Here is a 23,077-nt window from a genome sequence, read left to right on the forward strand (position 1 = left end):
CTTCAGTGGAGTGAGAAACTGCAGATGTAGTGAAAACCGCAAGATACCTAAAGCTAGAAATGGAGCCTGAAGACGTGACTGAATTGCTATAATCTCTTGACAGCTCGTTGGGACTTCCCTGGTGACTAAGACAGTAAAGAACCTGCCTGCAATGTGAGAGACCCAAGTTCTATCCCTGGGGTGGGAAGACCCTTTGGAGAAGTGAATGGCTATCCACTCTAGTATTCTTGCCTGGATAATTCCTTGTATTGAGGAGCCTGTTGGGCTACAGTCCATGTGGTCACAAAGAGTTGGATAAGACTGAGCAACTAACACTCACTCATTCAATGATAACACTTTAGCAAATGAGAATCTCTTTCTTATGAATGAGCAAAGTGAGTTGTTTTTTGCAATAGAATTTACTCCTGTTGAAGATACTCTGAGGATTGTTGAATTGACAACAAGATGTTTGTTACACAAGCTTAGTCAGTAAAAAAGTGGCAGGGTTGAGAAGATTGATTCCAATTTTGAAAGAATTTCCGCTGTGGGTAAAATGGTATCAAAGCTAAAAAAAAAAAAAAAAAAAAAAAACCCTCATGAAAGGAAGAATCAATCTACGCAGGACACTTCACTGTTGTCTTGCCACAGCCACCTAAACCTTCAGCAACCACCAACTTGATCAATCAGTAGCCATTAACTTCTAGGTAAAACTCTCCACCAGAAAAAATATTAGGGTTTACTGAAGGATTGAATAATAAATAGCATTTTTAAACAATGAGGTATTTTTTAATTGAGCTGTGTACATTGTTTTTATGTATATAAAATAAATGTACACAAATAAATTTTCTTGCTCCATGGACACCATGTGAATCAAACTAGTCAGTCCTAAAGGAAATCAACCCTTAGTATTCATTGGAAGGACTGGTGATGAAGCTGAAGCTGCAGTATTTTGGCCACCTGATGCAAAGACCTGACTCATTGTAAAGACCCTGATTCTGGGGAAGATTGAGGGCAAGAGGAGAAGGGGGCGACAGAAGATGAGATGGTTGGATGGCATCATGGACTCAATGGACATGAATTTGAGCAAACTCTGGGAAATGGTGAAGGACAGGGAAGCCTGCCATGCTGCAGTTCATGTAGTCACAAAGAGTTGGACACAACTGAGTGGCTGAACAGCAACAAATTTTAAAATTATGGTATGTACAATATTTTTTTACAGACATGATGTTATTGTGCACTTAATAGACTTCAGTATACTGTAAACATAATTTTACATGCATTAGGAAACCAAAAATTTGCATGACTGGCTTTATGGTGACATTTTGTTTATTGTGGAAGTCTGAAAAAGACTTGCAATTTCTCTGAAGTATGCCTGTATTCACATGTAACCAAAGTCTACTGTAAGGTATTTTTCAAAATTATATTTCAGAAATTTAACACAGTTAACTTTCCATGAGCTTATTTTCATCAGAGTGATAGGTGCTCTTATGTCAGCCAAGGCAGAACTGAGTTACCAGGACAAAGTGAGCCCTTTATATCTCTATAGGATCTATAAATATACACTCCAAATAACTTGTTTTAAACTTATAAAAGACTCTCAATAAACATCAATTCAGTTAAAGCAAAAAATAAAATTTTAATCTCCAGTGTCAACTACCACAGATATTCCATATGTCATTTTCTGAAGGCACCAGGCATTGTATAGTTTGCAAAACACCGAAGGGGGCCAATTTTGGTAAACAATTTGAAGCTAACGGGATCTCTTGTCACCAATGGCTGTGGGAATAATACAGATGACTTCATTTCAATTTCAAAAGGCACTACACTACTCTGAATCAATCCTTATAATAGAAAACTGAGAACATACTCGATATGGTTTCAAAATAGGAATTTTAGGGAAAACTATCAACTGATCCATTCCAACATAAAACAATGTTCATAAGATAAATGCCAGCTCTCACAAAAAAAAAAATGTCCCAAATCTTAATTTGTTGTTGTTCCATTGCTAAGCTGGATTGCAACACAGTACTAAGTGGTACTATTTGTAACATATAAATTATATCTTATATTTACGTGTAACACGTGGTATATATTATATATAGTTAAAGTTAAAATTGCCTTATGATGCTAACATTATAACAGTCTTTTTATTTCCTTCAAGGTGGAAAAAAAATGAATAGAGTCTGAAAGTTGAATTGTCTGATCAAGATTTAAGTACTGCTGTTAAATTACATTGTCAGCCTTGTAATAAATTCTGATTAAGAATTTACACCTTTGTGAACAGATTAGCAGACCTAATTGATTTTGATCTGTTAACTTCAATTTGCGGTTTTCAAAAGGTGTAACCTCACCCAGATTTATGGGTTGAAGCTCTTGTGTTTGAATTAGTGAAGTTTGCATCTGGTCTCATATTAAGAAGAATTTTGGTTACATATATTTCTGAATGTAAATTTGCCTTAACTCCTGGGCATTGAATATATTTTCATTATTGTCCCCAATTATTAATCTCCAAACATTTGAAGCAATAATTTTACATCTCGTTTATTATCTGTCAGCCATCAGTTTCTATTTTCATGTAATTATGAGGAGAATTTATCCTGTGTTTTTGTCTTCACATCATCCCCCTGGACTTTGCCTGCAGTGATAGACATATGGCCAAAATGTTTTAATTCAGTTGTTAACATACCATATTGCACATAACAATCATTTATCATAGAAGCTGTTAAAGACTGTGGGAGAAGCCCGGACAATAATTATAAATTATCACTCATAATTATATTTTAAGGTTTGAAAAATCAGTATTTATAGATATTCATTACATGGCAATGAGTTCTTGTTCAGAATAAATATGGAAGCAGAGTGTAAGGACTGTTTTCTGGTTCTTATTTCATCCACTTTATTAAATTTTGGCATCAAGTACAACAAAAATATTTTGGCAGTTGACAAATGATACACTGATTCTATATCATACAGTACTTAAGTAGGCTTAGAGTATTTTACTTCAACAAATAAACTTATTTTTTATTTAAATAAACAACGGTAGAGCTTATTGGGGCAGGTAATTAGCCTAAAGTACAATTGTAGTAATATTTATAAAAGATTTTCTATTTTTTAATTGTTCATTGAAGGATAGTTGCTTTACAGAATTGTGTTGTTTTCTGTCAAACATCAACATGAATGAGTCATAGGTGTACATACATCCCCTCCCTTTTTAACCTCCCTCCCATCTCCCTCCCCATCCCGTCCCTCTCGTTTGACACACAGCCCCTGTTTGAGTTCCCTGAGCCACACAGCGAATTCCCTTTGGGTATCAGTTTTACAAATGGTAATGTAAGTTCATTGGCATCATGGATATTTGTATTCAGTAATTTCCTGTATTATTGCGAGCAGCTTCACTTCCCCCTAAACCTTGATCTCAGGAAATCTAAGTTCAGTTCAATTGCTCAGTGTGTCTGACTCTTTGTGACCCCATGGACCGCAGTATGCCAGCTCACCCTGTCGATCACCAACTCCTGGAGTCTAGTCAAACTCATTTTCATCGCATTGGCAGTGCCATCCAACCATCTCATCTTCTGTCGTCCCCTTCTCCTCCCACTTTCAATCTTTCCCAGCATCAGGGTCTTTTCCAATGAGTTGGTTGTTCTCATCTGGTACCAAAGTTTTGGATTTTCAGCTTCAACATCAGTACTTCCAATGAATATTCAGGACTGATTTCCTTTAGGATAGACTGGGTGGATCTCCTTGCAGTCCAAGGGACCCTCAAGCGTCTTCCCCAATGCCACAGTTCGAAAGCATCAATGCTTCAGTGCTCAGTTTTCTTTATAGTCCAACTCTCACATCCATGCATGACTACTGGAAGAACGGTAGCTTTGACTAGATGGACTTTTTTGTTGGTAAAGAAATGTCTCTGCTTTTTAATATGCTGTCTAGGTTGATCATAGTTTTTCTTCCAATGAACAAGGAGAAAGCCTTTTTTAATTTCATGGCTGCTGTCATCATCTACAGTGATTTGGCACCCCCAAAAATAAAGTCTCTCACCATTTCCATTGTTTCCCTATCTATTTGCCATGAAGTGACAGGATCAGATGCCATGATCTTAATTTTCTGAATGTTGAGTTTTAAGCCAGGTTTTCACTCTCCTCTTTCACTTTCATCAAATGACTCTTTAGTTCTTCTTTGCTTTCTGCCATAAGGTGGTGTCATCTGCATATCTAAGGTTATTGATATTTCTCCCAGCAATCTTGATTCCAGTTTGTGCTTCATCCAGCCCAGCAGTTCACATGATGTACTCTGCATACAAGTTAAATAAGCAGGGTGACATTATACAGCCTTGACATACTCCTTTCCTGATTTGGAACCAGTCTGTTATTCCATGTCCAGTTCTAACTGTTGTTTCTTGACCTACATACAGATATCTCAGGAGGCAGGTCAGGTGGTCTGGTATTCCCATCTCTTTAAGAATTGCCCACTGTTTGTTGTGATTCCCACAGTCAAAGGCTTTGTTGTAGTCAAGAAAGCAAAAGGAGATGTATTTCTGGAACTCTCTTGCCTTTTCCATGATCCAGTGGATGTTGGCAATTTGATCTCTGGTTCTTCTGCCTTTTCTAAATCCAGGTTGAACATCTGGAAGTTCATAGTTCATGTACTGTTGAAGCCTGCCTTGGAGAATTTTGAGCATTACTTTGCTAGCGTGTGAGGTGAGTGCAGTTGTGTGGTAGTTCGAACATTCTTTGTTGGCCACGGGACTGGAAAAGGTCACTTTTCATTCCAATCCCAAAGAAAAGGAATCTAAACTCTGAACAATACTTCCTGATCTTCCAGTTTTCCTTCCTCCACCTCTTCTCCAAAATATACGTCACTTTTCCAAGATCTTTAGCTTTGACTGCCTGCCATTTCTTCTTTAATATTCTTTTTATCTGCTTATTTTCCTCTACAGGTATTTGCTATCTGATCATTCTGTTACCATTCCTTTACACATAGGCTCAAACCACTGTTCCCTTTTTACTTCCTATATGCATGGAACAGAGGAATTGATTGTGGCATTTACCTTCTGCCCAACATGTGAAGTGGCAGTGAAAGCTTATAAATAAGATGATGACATTTTAATGTAATTTAAAAAAAAATTTAGTGTGTATAAGTTTTTAAGAAAAATATCGAACTATACATAAAGGTAAGGTACTTTTTCCTTTTGTCTCAGGCTTCAACATGGCTCGTGGAAGCACTATTATATATCTTACCTACCAAAATCATATAACTTCTTATTTTTGAATAAGCTGATTCTCTCTATTCTTATTTTCTATAGAGTGTTTATCTTTTTCATATGAGAAAGTGGATATAATATTGAAAGAGTAGAAACTTTGGAGTCAGACTAACTGGTTTTCAAATCCCTGTTTTGCTGTATGTTGTATATTTACTTTGGTGAATTTACATTTATACCTGGATCTTAGTTAATTCATCTGTAAAATGGTAATATAAATAAGGGTTAATTAATTTCAATTAAATAAGTTATTGTAAACTGTGGTGACCTGTTTTTCAAAAATACATCCTCTCTATTTCAAGTTTAAGTTGACTATGCTTTTCAAAGGTGCTTAAACATGTTATGCTTCTTTCTTTAAAAAAATTATTTTAAAATTATCATTATAGCAATTTATTATTTTATTTTATTTTTTAATTTATTTATTTTAGTTGAAGGCTAATTACTTTACAATATTGTGGTGTTTTTTGCCATACATTGATATGAATTAGCCATGGGTTTACACGTGTTCCCCATCTTGAACCCCCTCCCACCTCCCTCCCCATCTCATCGCTCTGAGTCATCCCAGTGCACCAACCCTGAGCACCCTGTCTCATGCATCAAACCTGGATGGAGATCTGTTTCATATTTATTTTTTAATTTATTTTTTAATTATCATTGCTTTACAGAATTGTGTTGGTTTCTGCCAAACGTCAACATGAAACAGCCATAGGCTTACATATGCTGCATCAGAATGCTCTTCCTTCTCTTTTTCCCCATGTCCCATTTCTTATTAATCACTACTCATGCTTCAGAAGTCAGCTGCTGCTGCTGCTGCTGCTGCTAAATCGCTTCTGTCGTGTCCGACTTTGTGTGGTCCCAAAGACGACAGCCCACCAGGCTCCCCCATCCCTAGGATTCTCCAGGCAAGAACACTGGAGTGGGTTGACATTTCCTTTTTCAATGCATGGAAGTGAAAGGTGAAAGTGAATTCGCTCAGTCAAGTCCGACTCTTAGCGACCCCACGGACTGAAGGTTACCAGGCTCCTACGTCTATGGGATTTTCCAGGCAAGAGTACTGGAGTGGGTTGTCATTGCCTTCTCTGCAGAACTCAGCTAGGTTGTTACTTTTTCGAGAGATTGTTATCTAACTGCTAAACTAGATAACACATTATTAGTACTCAAATCAACATGTGGTTTGTCCCATTTGTCAAAGTTGAAATGACTGATTTATGCAATTATTGGTTTAATATCTGCCCCTTATATTTTCTTTTTTCAGTTTCTTTTTTCCTCACTATTTTATAACCAACATATCAGGTAGCATCCAGTAAACAGTAACAGACAGAGCAAACAAATAAAACATTTTTTATGAGTAATGTTTGAGTGATGATATCAGCTTTGTATTAGCTGACTTTCTTCCCCTCAACATTCTAATAAAAAGATCTTGGAAAACAGACAGAAAACATTCCAATCAAATAATTTATTGTTAAGTTTTTATAGTATAGAAAGCAGGCTGAGATTAACACCAGGAATCGAGATATTTTATAATTATAGAGCTTATCCTATTAGGATAATCTATCACTCATAAATTCTTATAGGAATTTCCTGGCATACTTAAAATACATATTATACAATTCAACATTTATGCCTGTAATGTACCTTGAAACACTAAAAGGCAGCATTCTTAAAAAATGACAAAATATTTTTTAACTGCTAATAATGCAATAGCAAGCCATTAAATCTGTTTGTATATTCTCTGAAATATTACAGCTACACATACATAGAAATATGACTATTAGGAACCGGGATAGAAATTATTATTATTTAGCTAGAGACTACCTTTTAGCTGTGTGACATTAGGGGACTTCAGAATCCTTACCTGTATAATTTTACAGTACACAGTTATTTATAAAAACATGATTATTCACATTTTAAAACTGCAAGAATACAAATATTTTTGCTTATGTAATTGCTATATAAAAGGTGATTGTTTTTTTATTCTAAGGCTTATTTGGAGTTTACAAAAAAAATTACTATAGCAAAGAATGTGCCTTATATTGCAATTAGTTACTCATTGTTAAAACTGAACTCACTAATCTAATAAATTAGACATTTATTTGTCTTTCAGGAAATTATTCTCCTTTCTCTTTAGAACATCAGTTGGTCCTTTGATAAGTCAGTGGGCATGGTTTTCTGTCCCCATAGATTACAGCATGCTACAGAAAGTCCATCAAAATTCAGCTCAGGTGTCTGCAATCCAGTATAGGGTTCTCATCTTTAGTCATGATGTCATGCTTCAAAGGACAGCATGATAAGAATATACTTACTCCATGACAGCTAACAGCACTGCTTAGAAAACCTTAGTTCTAGAAAAACATAAAAATTTTAACTCAAAGATGTGATCACGTTAAGCCTCTTCATACCCACCTGAAACACAAAAAGCAGAGTCTGAGGTTACTCAGCTGTGAAATAACAATGCTGTTGCAAGGCCATCACCAAACTATCTTCTTGTTTTCCCATGAAATGCATTTTGCCAAATCTATTGGATTTGATAACAAAGCAAAGAGGTGAAGTGTTCACATATGAAACTGCTAACAGTTGGGATTGTTCATGATGGAGACAACAATAATTAACTATATTTTGTGAGCCTAATTTTAATACAGTCATCATAAAAAGTGTTAAGACAAGGTATAAAACTTCTAAAATTAATTTTAAAAGTATTAGTGAATATGCAAATAGTTTTGATTCATATACAAATATATTTTATAGAGATCAGACAATATTCTAGTTACTGCATAAATTCTTTCAAGAGTTTTCAATGGACGTACTTAATTTAATGGAGATAAATTTTACTCTTCACATAAATGATTTCCTGAAGTAATCTTTCCATAAATCCAAAATGTAACTTAATTAAAAAAAATGCTGCAGTGTATATGTTTATATTTTCATTAATTTTGCTTACTATATTTACTCTTTTTAAAAAAATTATTTATTTTAATTGGAAGCTAATTACTTTATAATATTGTGGTGACTTTTGCCATACATTTACATGAATAATAAATGGATGCACATGTGTTCCCCAACCTGAACCCCCCTCCCACCTCCTTCTGCATCCCATCCCTCTGGGTTTTCCCAGTGCACTGGCTTTGAGGGCCCTGTTTCATGCACCAAACTTGGACTAGTTATCTGTCTCACATATGGTAATATACATGTTTCAATGCAATTCTCTCAAATCATCCCACCCTCACCTTCTCCAACAGAGTCTGTTCTTTTATATCTGTGTCTCTTTTGCTGTCTCACATATAGGGTCATCATTGCCATCTTTTTAAATTCCATATATATGTGTTAATATACTGTGTTTTTCTTTCTGACTTCACTCTGTATAAAAGGTTCCAGTTTCATCCACCTCATTAGAACTGATTCAAATGTGTTCTTTTTAACAGCTGAGTGATATTCCGTTCTGTATATGTAACACAGCTTTCATATCCATTTGTCTGTCAGTGGGCATCTAGGTTGCTTGCATGTCCTAGCTATTGTAAACAGTGCTGCGATGAACATTGCGGTACACATGTCTCTTTCAATTCTGGTTTCCTCAGGGTATATGCACAGCAGTGGGATTGTTGGGTCATATGGTGGTTCTATTTCCAGTTTTTAAAGGAATCTCCACACTGTTCTCCATAGTGGCTGTACTAGTTTGCATTTCCAACAACAGTGTAAGAGGGTTCCCTTTTCTCCTCACCCTCTCCAGCATTTGTTGTTTGTAGACTTTTTGATAGCAGCCATCCTGACTGGCGTGAGATGGTACCTCATTGTGGTTTTGATCTGCATTTTTCTGATATTGAGTGATGTTGAGCATTTTTTCATGTGTTTGTTAGTCATCTGTATGTCTTCTTTGGAGAAATGTCAGTTTAGTTCTTTGGCCCATTTTTTAATTGGGTCTTTTATTTTTCTCATATTGAGCTGCATGAACTGTTTATATATTTTTGAGATTAATTCTTTGCCCATTGCTTCATTTGCTGTTATTTTCTCCCACTCTGAAATCTGTCTCTTCTCTTTTCTTATAGTTTTCTTCATTGTGCAAAAGCTTTCCAGTTTAATTAAGCCCCATTTGTTTATGTTTGCTTTTATTTCCATTACTCTGGAAGGTGGGTCATAGAGCATCTTGCTGTGATTTATGTCAGAGTGTGTGTTGCCTATGTTTTCCTCTAGGTGTTTTACAGTTTCTGGTCTTACATTTATATATTTAATCCATTTTGAGTTTATTTTTGTGTATGGTGTTAGAAAGTGTTCTGGTTTCATTCTTTTACAAGTTGTTGACCAGTTTTTCCAGCACCACTTGTTAAAGAGGTTGTCTTTTCTTCATTGTTTATTTTTGCCTCCTTTGGCAAAGATAATGTGTCCATAAGTGCATGGATTTATCTCTGGGCTTTATATTCTGTTCCATTTATCTATATTTCTGACTTTGTGCTAGGACCATACTGTTTTGATGACTGTAGCTTTGTAGTATAGCCTGAAGTCAGGCAGGTTGATTCCTCCAGTTCCATTTTTCTTTCTCAAGATTGCTTTGGCTATTGGAGGCTTTTTGTATTTCCATACAAATTGTGAAATTATTTTTTTCTAGTTCTGTGAAAAATACCTTTGGTAGCTTGATAGGGATTGCATTGAATCTATACTTTGCTTTGGGTAGTATAGTCATTTTCACTATATTGATTCTTCCAATCCATTAACATGATATGGTTCTCCATCTATTTGTGTCATCTTTGATTTCCTTCATCAGGATTTTATAGTTTTCTATGTAGGTTGTTTGTTTCTTTAGGTAGATTTATTACTAAATATTTTATTCATTTCATCACAATGGTGATAAGGATTGTTTCCTTAATTTTTCTTTCTGGTTTTCTCATTGTTAGTATATAGGCATGCAAGGGATTTCTGTGTATTAATTTTATACCCTGCAACTTTACTATATTCATTGATTGGCTCTAGTAATTTTCTGGTGGTGTCTTTAGGATTTTCTATGAAGAGGATCATGTCATCTGCAAACAGTGAGAGTTTTACTTCTTCTTTTCCAATATAGATTCCTTTTATTTCTTTTTCTTCTCTGATTGCTGTGGCTAAAACTTCTAAAACGATTTTGAACAGTACTTGTGAGAGTGGGCACCCTTGTCTTGTTCCTGACTTTGGGGGAAATGCTTTCAAATTTTCACCATTGAGGATAATGTTTGCTGTGGGTTTATCATATATGGCTTTATCATATATGGTTGAGGTATGTTCCTTCTATGCCTGCTTTCTGGAGGTTTTTATCATAAATTAGTGTTGAATTTTGTCAAAGACTTTCTCTGCATCTATTGAGATAATCATATGGTTTTTATCTTTCAATTTGTTAATGTGGTGTATCATATTGATTGATTTGTGAATATTGAAGAATCCTTGCATCCCTGGGATAAAGCCCACTTGGTCATGATGTATGATCTTTTTAATATGTTGTTGTATTCTGTTTGCTAGAATTTTGTTGAGGATTTTTTAATTTATGTTCATCAGTGATATTGGCCTGTAGTTTTCTTTTATAATGGCATATTTGTCTGGTTTTGGTATTAGGGTCATGGTAGCCTCATAGAATGCGTTTGGGAGTTTACCTTCCTCTGCAATTTTCTGGAAGACTTTGAGCAGGATAGGTGTTAGCTTTTCTCTAATTTTTTGGGTACAATTCACCCATGAAGCCATCTGACTATGCTTTTGTTTGTTGGAAGATTTTTGATTGCAGTTTCTATTTCCATACTTGTGATGGGTCTGTTAAGATTTTCTATTTCTTCCTGATTCAGTTTTGGAAGGTTATACTTTTCTAAGAATTTGTCCATTTCTTCTAAGTTGTCCACTTTATTGGCATATCATTGCTGGTAGTAGTCTCTTATGATCCTTTGTATTTCAGTGTTATCTGTTGTGATTTCTCCATTTTCACTTGTAATTTTGTTAATATGATTTTTCTCCCTTTTTTTCTTGATGAGTCTGGCTAATGGTTTGTCCATTTTATTTATCTTCTCAAAGAACCATCTTTAATTTTGTTTATATTTGCTATAGTCTCCTTTGTTTCTTTTTCATTTATTTCTGATTTAATTTTTATGATTTCTCTCCTAACCCTTGGGTTCTTCATTTCTTCTTTTTCTAGTTGCTTTAGGTGTGAAGTTAGGCTATATATTTGATTTTTTTTTTTTTTTCTTATTTCTTGAGGTAAGCTTGTATTGCTATGACCCTTCCTCTTAGCACTGTTTTTTTTTACTGAATCCCATAGGTTTTGGGTTGTTGTGTTTCAATTTCATTTGTTTCTATGTATTTTGATTTCCTTTTTCATTTCTTCCATGATTTGTTGGCTATTCAGAAGCATGTTATTTAGCCTCCATATGTTTGTATTTTTAATAGATTTTTTTCCCTGTAGATGACATCTATCTTACCCCATTGTGATCAGAAAAGATGCTTGAAATTATTTCAATTTTTTTGAATTTACCAAGGCTACATTTATGGTCCAGGGTGTGATCTATTCTGGAGAATGTTCTGTGTGCCCTTGAGAGAAAGGCAAAATGCATTGTTTTGAGGTGAAATGTCCTAGAGATATCAATTAGGTCTAACTGGTCCATTGTATCATTTAAAGTTCATGTTTCCTTGCTAATTTTATGTTTGGTTGATCTATCCATAGGTGTGAGTGGGGTATTAAAATATCCCACAATTATTATGTTACTGTTACTCTCCCCTTTCATACTTGTTAGCATTTGCCTTATTTATTGAGGTTGGGTGCATATATATTTATAATTGTTATATCTTCTTTTTGGATTGATCCTTTGATCATTATGTAGTATCCTTCTTTGTGTCTTTCATGACCTTTATTTCAAAGTCTATTTTATCTGATATGAGTATTGATACTCCTGCTGTCTTTTGGTCTCCATTTGCGTGAAATATCTTTTTCCAGCCCTTCACTTTCAGTCTGTATGTGTCCCTTGGTTTGAGGTGGGTCGCTTGTAGACAGCATATATAGGGGTCTTGTTTTTGTATCCATTCATCCAGTCTTTGTCTTTTGGTTGGGGACATTTAACCCATTTACATTTAAGGTAACTATTGATAAGTATGATCCCATTGGCATTTACTTTGTTGTTTTGGGTTCGAGTTTATAAACCTTTTCTTTGTTTCCAGTCTAGAGAAGGCCCTTTAGCATTTGTTGAAGAGCTGGTTTGATGGTGTTGAATTCTCTCAGCTTTTGCTTTTCTGTTAATCTTTTGATTTCTCCTTCACATTTGAATGAGATCCTTGCTGGGTACAGTAATCTGGGTTGTAGGTTTTTCTCTTTTCATCATTTTAAGTATGTCCTGCCATTCCCTTCTGGCCTGAAGAGTTTCCATTGAAAGATCAGCTGTTATCCTTATGGGGATCTCCTTGTGTGTTATTTGTTGCTTTTCCCTTGCTGCTTTTAATATTTACTCATTGTGTTTGATCTTCATTAGCTTGATTAATATGTGTCTAGGTGTGTTTCACTTTGGGTCTATCCTTTTGGGGACTCTGTGGGTTTCTTGGACTTGGGTGGCTATTTCCTTACCCATTTTATTTCCTCCTGACCTTTCTTTTTATCTTCTTCTTCTGGGACTTCTATGATTTGAATGTTGGGGCATTTAACATTGTCCCAGAGGTCTCTGAGTTTGTCTTCATTTCTTTTATTTTTTTTTCTTTTTTCCTCTATGTTTCATTTATTTCTACCAGTCTATCTTCCACCTCACTTATCCTATTTTCTGCCTCATTTGTTCTATTGTTTGTTCCCCCACTTTGCTTTTGATCTCAGTTACTGCATTATTCATTATTGATTGATTCTTCTTTATTTATTCTAGGTCCTCATTAAACATTTCTTGTATCTTCTCAATCCTTGTCTCTAATCTATTTATCTGTAAATCCATTTTGCTTTCAAGATTTTGGATCATCTTTACTATCATTATTCTGATTTCTTTTTTCAGGTAGACTCCCTGTCTCCTCTTTGGTTTGGTTTGGTGGTCATTTATCATGTTCCTTTACCTGCTGAGTGTTTCTTTCTTTGCCTTTTCATCTTGTTTATATGGCTGTGTTTGGGATGCCCTTTCTGTGGGCTGGCAGTTTGTGGTTCCTCTTTATTGTGGAGTTTGCTCCCTGTGACTTTTCAAGGTTTCCTGGTGAAGGAGACTTGTGTATGTGTTCTGGTGAGTGGAGCTGCATTCTTCTCTCTGGAGTGCAATGAAGTGTCCAGTAGTGAGTTTTTGGGTGTCTATGTGTTTGGTATGGCTTTGGACAGCCTTTCTTTTAATGCTCAGGGTTGTGTTCCTGCTTTGCTGGAGAATTAGCATGATATGTCTTGCTCTGAAACTTGTTGGCTCTTGGGTGGAGCTTGGTTTCAGTGTAGGTATGGAGGGTTTTGGATGAGTTCTTGTCTCTTAATGTTCCCTGGAATCAGGAGTTCTCTGATGTTCTCAAGTTTTGGAGTTAAGCCTCCTGCGCCTGGCTTTCAGTCTTATTTTCACAGTAGCCTCAAGACTTCTCCATCCATGCAGCACAGATAATAAAACATATAGGTTAATGGTAAAACAATTCTCTACAGCGAGGGAAACCCAGAAAGGTTCACAGAGTTACAAGGAGATGAGAAGAGGGAGGAGGGAGTTAAAGGTGACTAAGGGGAGAAGGAGGGGGAGTCAAAAGGTGAGAGAGAAATCTAGCTGGTAATCAAGTCTCTATGTGCTCTCCATGGTGTGGAACACCCAGAGAGATTCACAGAGTTACATAGAGAAGGAAAAAGGGAGGATGGAGATAGGTGACCAAGAGGAGAAGAGGGGGGAGTCGAAAGGGGAGAGACCAATCTAGGCAGTAATCAGTTGCCTAAGTGTTCTCCACAGCCCAGAACACCCAGAGAGATTCACAGAGTTTAGAGAAGAGAAAGGGGAGGGAGGAGAAAGAGGTAACCTGCAGGAGAAAAGGAAGAGACAAAAGAGGAGAGAGCAATCAAGTCAGTAATCACACCTCTAAGTGAAAATGGAAACTGAAGATTAAATTCTTAAAGGTACAAAATTGATAACATACCAAAAAGCAAAGATTAAAAGTCTGGAGTAGAGGTTAGACTCTCAACAATACATTAAAAATACAAAACAAAATCAATCACAAAAATTATAAAAATTGTATATATGAAATTTGCTTTAAAAATAGGGTCTTTTTTGGCAAGGTAATAGTAGGTTATAAAAATGAAAATTAGAGGAGTAATAAAGAACTTAAAAAATATTAAAAAAGTGATAATGGTTAAAATATATCTCAGAATTTCTCTGGAGCTGTTGAGGGCAGTTTGGGGTCAGTTCAGTTTCAGATAGTTCCTTGTTCCAGCTTCTACTTGTTCTCAAGATCTATAGGCCCCTCCAATGCTTAGTCAATATTAACTATGGAGTTTTAACCTGTTGCACCTGTCACTTCCAGCGTGGTTCCCTCTTCTTTATTTGTGTTGGCTTCCTCTGTTTGCAAGTCTCTTCGGTGTCTAATTTCTGCCCTGACACAACGGTGGTCACTTATTGAGGCTCACTTGTTCAGCTGTGCTGTGGGGAGGGAGGAGCACTGCAAACAAATATTACTGATGGGTGTGGGGAGGGCTCGCAGTGTAGGGACCACACTGGGTTTGCCCCAGCTCACAGCGGCATGTGCTTTCTGGGTCTACACTGCTCAGACTCCAGGGTGCTATGCAGGACATTGTCCAAAACAGACCCTGCATTTTGTGCACTTCCCAAGTCTAAACCGCTCTGGTTCAGGTTCTCAGGAACTCCGCAAGGGCATAGACTCAGGTGAGCATGCATTTTGTGCCTTTCCCAGGTCCGAGCAGCTCGGGCGATCTGGTGCTTGGTGAGTGCACGGCCCCTGGTGGGCCGCTCACCTTAATCACCTCCCTGGTCCCAGACAGTTAGTTCCCCAGGTACACCTTGAGAGCACCATCTCAGATGTGCCGTGTGTCTCCTCTGGGGAGCTGATCTCAGGCCGTGACCCTCCTGGCAGATGTCAACCGTCCCAGGAAGACTTGCTTAGCAACTGGGAGCCCTCTCACAGTTTGATGGGGGATGCCAGTCTCTGGGGCCGAGATTGGAGCAGCCGCTTGCCTTCCGGCTCTGGCTCTCTCTCGCCTGCCTCTCTGCCTCCAGTGAGGTGGAGGGACCTATATGCGGCCGGCTAGCTCTTCTTTGGTACTCATTCAACCCTTCGTTCTTTGAGCGGGCCAGGCTGCAAGTTAGAGCCTTTTGCAGGAAAGTTCTTTCTCTTTTTTTTTTCCTCTCTGGTAATCCCACAGTTTGGGTTGCTATCTCATGTTAGCTCCCTCAGATTGTCCTCAGGGCATTCAGGCCCAGTCCTTACCCTAAGGACCAATGATGCAGCCCGCATCTTCCCGTTCAGCCCCTGCTCATGGGTAGCATATGAGAGCATCTGGGCTACTTCTTCTCCGCTGGCAGTTGCCCTTAGGTGCCAATTCTCTGTTTTTTTTTTTTTTGTTTTTTTTTTTAATCCTCCCAGTTATGTTGCCCTGTCCCCACAGACCTGCCTGTGAGAGAGTTTCCTGCTATTTGGAAACTTCTCCTCCTTCATGAGTCCCTCCCTAGGATGGATCTCCATCCTCAACTCTTTTATCTGTCTTTTATATTTTGTCCTGCCTCCTTTTGAAGAGAATGGACTGCCTTTCTGGGTGCCTGGTGTCCTCTGCCAACACTCAGAAGTTGTTTTGTGGAAGTTGCTCAGCATTCAAATGATCTTTTGATGAATCTGTGGGGGAGAAAGTGGTCTCCCTGTCCTATTTCTCCACCATCTTGGGACTGCCCCCATTTGCTCTTATGTTTATGGAAAGAGTGCAGCTCTAGTTCATTGCTATGTGGTTTAGGAGCCTAGTAAACTGAAATGTTGACAGTCTTATTTACATCTGAAGTGATATTTGTATAAATAGTAAAATCAAATTAAATTTTACTCTTTAAGTATTTAGACACCCAGGTTATTTAATTAAAATCAAAGAGATTTAGAGTCACATTAATCATAGAAGGTATTTGTTGTTTTCCTGGTGGGCTCAGATAGTAAAGAATCTGCCTGCAGTGCAGGAAACTGGGGTTAGATTCCTTTGGCTGGGAAGATCCTCTGGATAAAGGAATAGCTATCTACTCCAGTATTCTTGCCTGGAGAATTCCATGGACAGAGGAGCTTAGTTAGTCACAATTTTTGTGGATGAATATGCTTAGGAACAGAAGAGTTTGGAGATCTATAAGTGATCGCCCTGCTGGTGAATGATAAATATATATCTGATGACCATAATTCTGAATGCTAGAACCCTACACAAATGTGAATTTTATTACAAAATTATCTTAAATACTAGCTAAATCTAAGGCAATAGATTTAGTATAAATGAAAAAATTCTTATAAGATTATTATTAGGAAGATACTTTACAAATTATAAACTATAAATTAAGATTTTATATTTTATTTTATAAACTATGAGTTAATATATATATATTTTTTTGCTTCCAAAAATAATTTATTCCACACATTTCCTGGTAGGTTCTTCCACCCACCATTCCTGTGTCACAGCTAGTCATGGATGTGTCGTCCCTCCCAAACCCGCAGGGACTCCCCAACACGGAAAGAATTCGGTTCCTAAAGCTGCATGGACTCTTACCCACCCCCATCAGTCTCAGGACACGACAAAGGCTGATTTGTCTTTCTCCCACCCCTCACTGCGCCCGCACCACCTACGCTGGCCAGCGCTGTCATCATTGGCCAATGGCCTCAGACACTATGAGTTAATATTTAACCATAGATTAATGTATGATAGTCATTCCCTTAGCCTAGAATGGGAGATTTATTTTTATAATAGAAAAAGGAAGCCCTCAATATTAATCTAGAAAATAGAAAATTCTATTTAAATATTTGGTTTGTTATATGTGAAGCAATTACAGAGAGACTTATTTCTATGTGACATGCATCAATGACATATATTTCATATACAAATGTATGTAGCACATTCAATTTTACATTAATTTTTGTCAATTTGCCATTTAGTAGTAATCACATTGTGTAAAAAAAAAAAAGAACTGTAAGATTATGTTTATAGTTAAAAGAAAACAATTAAGACTCAGGAGATTAAAATACAATTTTAACTTGTAAACCATTCATATTTATTATTATTGCTGTTGTTCAGTTGTTCTGTTGTGTCTGGCTCAGTTGTGTCCTGGACTGAAACACACCACCCTTCCTGTACTTCATAATGTCCCAGAGCTTGCCCAAAATCATGTTCATTGAGTCAGTGATGTCATCCAACCATCTCGTGCTGTCATCCCCTTCTCCACCTGCCTTCAAACTTTTCCAGCTATAGATTTTAATGAGTCAGCCCTTCGTCCTCCTAGTGAATATTCGGGATTGATTTCCTTTAGGATTGATTGGTTGATCTCCTTGGAGCCCAAGGGACTCTCAAGAGTCTTCTCCAACACCACAGTTCAAGAGCATCAATTCTTCAGCTCTCAGCTTTCTTTATGGTCCGACTCTCATATCCATACATGACTATTGAGTAAATGATAGCTTTGACCAAATGGACTTTTGACAGCAAAATAATGTGTCTGCTTTTTAATATGTTGTCTACATTGGTCATAGCTTTTCTTCCAAGGAGCTAGGGTTTTTTAATTTCATGATTGTATCACCATCTGCAGTGATTTTGGAGTCCAAGAAAGTCTGTCACTGTTTCCATCATTTCCCCACCTATTTGCCATGAAGTGATGGGACTAGATGCCATGATCTTCATTTTTTGAATGTTGAGTTTTAAGCCAGATTTTCACTCTCCTCTTTCACCTTCATCAAGAGGCTCTTTAGCTCCTCTTCACTTTCTACCATAAGAGTGGTGTCATCTGGATATCTAAGGTTATTAATATTTCTCCCAGAAATCTTGATTCCAGCTTGTAGTTCATCCAGCCTGGTCTTTCTCATGATGTACTCTCTTTATAAGTTAAATAAGCAGGGTGACAATATACAGCCTTGATGTACCCCTGTCCTGATTTGGAACCAGTCTATTGTTCCATGTCCAGTTCTAACTGCTGCTTCTTGACCTCCATACAGGTTTCTCAGGAGACAGGTAAGGTGTTCTGGTATTCTCATCTCTTTAAGAATTTCCCACAGTTTGTTTTGATCCACATAGTCAAAGGCTTTAGCATAGTAAATGAAGTAGAAATAGTTGGTTTTCTGGACCTCTCTTACTTTGTCTATCATCCAACAGATTTTGACAATTTGATCTCTGGTTCTTCTGCCTTTTCTAAATCCAGCTCAAACATCTGGAAGTTCAGGATTCAGGAACTGTTGAAGCCTGGCTTGGAGAATTTTAAGAATTACTTTGATAGTGAGTGAGATGAGTACAGTTGTGCAGTAATTTGAACATTTTTTGGGGTTGAATGAAAACTGACATTTTCCAGTCCTGTGGCTACTGTTAAGTTTTCCAAACTTGCTGGCATATTGAGTGCAGCACTGTCACAGCATCATCTTTCAAAATTTGAAATAGCTCAACTGGAATTCCATTACCACCACTGGCTTTGTTTGTAGTGATGCTTCCTAATGCCCACTTGACTTTGCACTTTGAGATGTCTGGCTCTAAATGAATGATCACACCATCATGTTTATCATGGTCATGAAGATCTTTTTTTGTGTAGTTCTTCTGTATTCTTGCCACCTCTTCTTAATGTCTTCTGATTCTGTTAGTCCATACTGTTTCTCTCTTTTTTTCATACTTATTATTCTATATCATGAAAGTAAAACCAAGCCTTAGAAAAGTTGTAGTCACACAAATAGAAATTATTTGCTCAATATAAATTTAAATATATAGGTAAGAATTCACAATATTCTGAACTGCACAATGTCATTTTGATCCCAAATGTCAGTCTACATATAGTATACCTTGGATTGAATTTTATCAGTGATTCGATCAAATAAGAAAAGTGTATACTGAATTCCAATTATACCTTTCTTGTAGTCTTGCCATTCATAAGCATTCATGCTAAAAGCATCAGCTTCTGGAAGCAGACAGTAGTTGAATACAATGTGATCATTTCCATTATTATAAAATATTCAAATTACTTTTAATTAAAGACACTGAAATTAACAAAGGCCTATTTTTTCATATATATATATATATATATATATCTGAATTAAAAATAAATTGTATAGGCTAAAGAAATAAAATATTTAAAAAAGAATAAGCACATCCATAAGAACCAAAGAAGATCTATTTTCTAAATGCATACATGAAGTAGGCAAGAGAGATACTAATATTAAATTTTAAATTATTTAAGACAATTTATAGTTTAAAACTTTCTTATCAAACTTTCAAAATAAAATTTAGCACATTAAAATTCTATAATCCCTATTTTACTCAATTCTTGGTACATCATGTTGATAACTGACATTTTTGTTGTTTGAGGTGTCTGTCTGTCTACCATTTATTTGCATAAAGATGAATGGAAATGTCCTATTAAAGTTACTACATTTTTGATTGTTGCATTGTAAAAAAAAATTTTTTTTCTGGGATAATTTGTTTCATCTCTGAAATAATAGTTTGAATAGCTTGAATCTAGAGTAGCAAATTTTAGGAATTTACACCAATCATAAAACGTGTGTACACATATATATCACATAAAATGTGATGAGAGAGGGATCCAACTGGAACATTTTTATATTGTTCACAAATAAGAATAAAATGAATATTTATATTTATTATAATTAATTATCTGTATTATAAATATATGTAATAATCATAATTCAGTTATTTGATAATTAAGTTGTTGAATGTGACTTCAAAGAGCAAAAAAGGGAACAATTTTTTAATAAAATGCATCAATAATCTAACAGACAAGTAGGTTTTGGTACATATGCCATAGAAGTTGCCTAACAACCTAGATAGCATATTAAAAAGCAGAGACATTACTTTGCCAACAAAGGTCCGTCTGGTCAAACTATGGTTTTTCCAGTGGTCATGTATGGATGTGAGAGTTGGACTGTGAAGAAAGCTGAGCGCTGAAAAATTGATGCTTTTGAACTATGGTGTTGGAGAAGAGTCTTGAGAGTCCCTTGGACTGCAAGGAGATCCAACCAGTCCATCCTAAAGGAGATCAGTCCTGGGTGTTCATTGAAGGACTGATGTTGAAGCTGAAACTACAGTACTTTGACCACCTCATGCGAAGAGCTGACTCATTGGAAAACACCCTGATGCTGGGAGGGATTGGGGGCAGGAGGAGAAGGGGACGACAGAGGATGAGATGGCTGGATGGCATCACTGACTCAATGGGCATGAGTTTGAGTAAACTCCAGGAGTTTGTGATGGACAGGGAGGCCTGGCCTGCTGTGATTCATGGGGTCACAAAGAGTCGGACACGACTGGGCGACTGAACTGAACTGAACTGAGAAACTCATGATGTCCAAATTTGAACAGATGGCTCCTTTTGATAATGACATTCAATTTATAGATATGAACACTGAGAGATTGAGTGGCAGTGTGTTCAGTCATGATGAAGAAAGAATTCATGGAACTGAAAGCATTTTGTGTAATGTGATGTTATGATCATGTGGAAGTTACATTATAAAAAATATTTTAATATTATTTTGTAAAATACAAGTTATATGTACATAAAAGAACTTCTATAATTTTAATTTGAAATTACAAAGACCATGGGACGATATGAGGATCAGAAAAAGATATTTAAGCAAACAATTATCTTTGAAAGTTTTAAATCATAATGATAAAAGAAACAACAGTGAATAAACTATACAGTTTATGAAGTAGAATGTTATCAATTGCTATAGATTGAGTGTCTTTCCCCCACAATCTGTATTTTGAAATCTAATTCCCAATGTGATAATATTTGGAGGTGGGGCCTTAGGAAGATGATTAGGCTTTGAAGACAGAATCCTCATGAATGGGATTAGTGTCCTTGTAAAATAGACCTTGGTGTGCTTCCTTGCCCTCTTCTGCAATGTGAGGTTATAGTGAGAAGACAGTTAACCAGACACCTTGATCTGGGACTTCCCAGTCTCCAGGACTATAAGAAATATATATATATATATATATATGTTTTTATATATTTCTTCCTAGTCTACAGTATTCTGTTGTAGCAGTCCTAGTGAACTAAGGCACCAGTATAGATGAAGTGTACACTCCTTCTCTACTAGAAATCAACTTGATATTAATTTCAGAACTATCTTTATTATTCTTCCAAGGAGCACTTTATAAACAACTCTTAGACTAGTCTGGAAAGGCCCTTTCTGTGGGTTCCACACTTAAAAAGTGCTTCATTATTACAATTAATATAAATAATGTGTTCTTTAAGAGTATCTTTTTCTCTCCAGACCCAGTGATGGCACAGTATGACCCATAACTCTAAACATCCACTCCTGTAACTAGCTCTGTTCAAGCTGCTAAAGGATACTCCTCCACATCATTTTTTAAAAAATCTTTGAGGGGAAAAATGGTGTCTACTCTGATTGTCTTGTGCTTCCACTTAAATAGAACATAGACATTCCTTCTGAGGGTGAGGAGAGCTTGTGTGATTGAAACTTTTAGGTAAGGGGGAAAACACAAAATTTGATTAATGTGTCCAACAGCATAAATAGCATATATTCTTCTAGAAGGAATTGTCATTTTCTAGAGTGCTGAACATTTTTTTTTCTAAGTAGATTGAGTCTTTAATATGTAGGAATTGGTATTGAATTCACAACATGTACATGATTTGCAATATTATGCTATTCACATCAATCACTTTTGTAGATAAATGGATAAATAGATATATAGTTAGAGACAGAGACACAGATATACACACACATAAAGAGATAAATGTAAAAGCAACATGAATATTTGATACTAATTATATGCATTACTGAGACATCTAAATACTTTTTTTAAAAGATAGCATTTTATGTAAATCATCATGTTCTCAAATATTTTCTCTAGCTCAATAGCTCTTTTTATACTTCTATAATCACAATAACTGTATATTGCTTATTCTATTCACCATTTCTGTAAATATCTACTTCCTATTTTCAATTTCATACTTCTGAGTTAAATTCACATAATTTCTTTAGTTATGCTGCCTGGCTGAGTAATTCTTCTGTTTTGCCTAATACTCTATATCTATTAAGTTGTTAATACAAGTAATCTTTTTTATTTCTAAATGTACTGACTTGCACTTTTAAAGCCTATTTTACTCCTTTTGTTGATGTTTTATTTCCTGCTCATTTTTATGTTTTAATTTAAATAATATTAATAATATATGGATATATTTTATAATTCTATATGAAAAATCCAAAAATTGATTTTGTTAAGGATCCTGATTTTTCTGTTTATCTACTGACTCAATTTGTTGCCAACTTTTAAAAGGTAATTTTTTATTGTATCTGTGGAATTCTGAACATATAATTGGGTGATGATTTTCTCTTTCAGATTTGTTGAGACATAATTGATATAAAGCACTGTATAAATTTAAAGTGTATAGCATAATGACTTGCTTTATGATATTGTGAAATGATTATCAAAATGGTTAACATCAATCATCTCATATAGGTATAAAAAAGGGAAAATAATTTATTTTTCACCCTGTAATGGGAACTTTAAGTATTTAAAGAGTATCTACTCTTTTGCTGGCTTTCAAATAATCTATAAAGTAGTGTTAACTACTGTCCTCATGCTGTTATAACATCCCAGTACTTATTTATCTTATAATTGGAGGTTTGCACAATATGACCACCTTCAATTTCCCCAACCATTTCCTACATATGACCACAAATGATCATTTTTTTCCCAGGAGTTTTTTTTCCTTGTTTTATTTACAG

Source organism: Odocoileus virginianus, chromosome 21, assembly GCF_023699985.2.
Source record: "Odocoileus virginianus isolate 20LAN1187 ecotype Illinois chromosome 21, Ovbor_1.2, whole genome shotgun sequence".
Taxonomy (NCBI): Eukaryota; Metazoa; Chordata; class Mammalia; order Artiodactyla; family Cervidae; genus Odocoileus; species Odocoileus virginianus.